Here is a 1,636-nt window from a genome sequence, read left to right as displayed (position 1 = left end):
TAGTCTGCATCAGATTTAAGCCTGTAATGGAGGGTGGCAACTTTTTTTGCTTCTCCTCTATTTCTGTCACTTCCTCCTCCACTTTTGGCTGTTCTAATGGACACCTCAAGAGCCAGGACCCAGAAAAAAAGGTAATGAGAGATAAACAGAGTTATATCTTGTGGTTAACTAGAGGTATTCCTCCTTCGGGATGTGACAGATGCCCAAATACTACTTCGTATCAATGTATTTCTCATTTGGGGAGCACTTCTTTTTTAAGAGAGAAAGCATGCAAATAGGGAAGGGCAGAGGGAGAGGGAGAGTGAGAATCTTAAGCAGGCTCCATGCCTAGCATGGAGCCCAATGCAGGACTCCTTTTCACAACCCTGAAATCATGACCTGAGCCAAAATCAAGAGTCAGATATTTAACTGACTGAGCCACCCAAGTGCCCCTCATTTGGGGAGTACTTTTACACATTTTCTAAGATGTGTCTCTTAGGACTGCTGATAGCAGTTATTAGGACAGTCCATAGTACCCCCTGCAAGGGGAATAGATAGACATACAGGTGCCTCTGTCCAGAGAAACTCCCTCTGGTCTGTTCACCCCACATATTTGAAAGATGGAAGTCAGCATTCATGACACTAAAAAAAAAAAAAAAAAAAAAAAAAAAAAAAAAAAAAACATGTTTCCAATCTGCTAACATGCTCTGCATAGTCCTGCAGGACCCAAAGTACATATTCAATCCCTATCAAAATATTCTCAATTTCCACTGAAATTATGGTAAGTAAATTTCCATTTTAACAGTCTGTTAAAACAAATGTTTTCAACTCACATTTTTATGAAAAATCATCATAGGCTCACAAGGCCCATAGGCTATTTTCTTAGTCTAAGATTCTTAACGTAAAGGCCTCTCTAATCTTCTTTGACTGGTCATTCTAATCTATTCCCTATTACTGAGCAAATTCAGACATCCTGTGCTGCCCCAGATCTAATCACTGTTTTTTGAATTCTGGCCGCCTTCTATCCCCAGTCACTAGTCCACTCTCCACCCCAAATCAGGACTGTTTCAATCTTTATTTTCAATGAAACTGAATTTGGTTAATTCGCACAGTAAAAGAACTAACTGGAAGGATAGTGGACAGTTCATAGAATGAAATGGAAAAGCCAGAGAACTCTAAGTGGAAGGAAATTAAGAAAGGAAGAAATCCATGACTTAAGCTTATGAGTAAGGAAAATACCAATTCAGGGTGATGTCTGAATCCTCACTGCTAATGTGAGATGAATTTGTGAGTGGATACAGGTGCCCCTAAGGTGACCTGCCTACTTGCCAGTATGCCTAGGAGTCGCGATTTGCCCATCCTCCTTTAACACTGAAAGAGTAGATTGGTATAAGTTAGTAAGCTGTATTGAGAAGATGCTTGTTTCCTTTAAGTAATAAACAAGGTTAATTCAAGAAAGAGAGAGAGAGAGAAATAAGGGAGAGAGGGAGAGAAGGAGGGAGGAGGGAGGGAGGGAGGAAGGGAGGAAGGAAGGAAGGAAGGAAGGAAGAAAGGAAGGAATCCAAGAATATTTCATAGGAATGATCTGTTGGGGGGACCCTCAATGTTATCAGTCATCATTATACCGCTGGGCCCTTCAGTCTTCTGCAATCACAGC

The 1,636-nt window shown here is 40.9% G+C and overlaps 1 non-coding gene across 1 annotated transcript; it reads left to right on the top strand.

Annotated features, from left to right (window-relative positions):
* Nucleotides 1-1,188: 1,188 nt before the first annotated feature.
* LOC112935102 (U12 minor spliceosomal RNA) lies at nucleotides 1,189-1,337 on the top strand. Its single transcript, XR_003238109.1, has one exon. It is a non-coding gene; the product is annotated as a U12 minor spliceosomal RNA (small nuclear RNA).
* The last annotated feature ends 299 nt before the right edge of the window (nucleotides 1,338-1,636 follow it).

This window comes from Vulpes vulpes, chromosome 7 (assembly GCF_048418805.1).
Source record: "Vulpes vulpes isolate BD-2025 chromosome 7, VulVul3, whole genome shotgun sequence".
In the NCBI taxonomy this organism is placed as follows: domain Eukaryota; kingdom Metazoa; phylum Chordata; class Mammalia; order Carnivora; family Canidae; genus Vulpes; species Vulpes vulpes.
The sequence above is the reverse complement of the archived record's forward strand: the minus strand, read 5'-3'. Positions and strand labels throughout refer to the sequence as shown.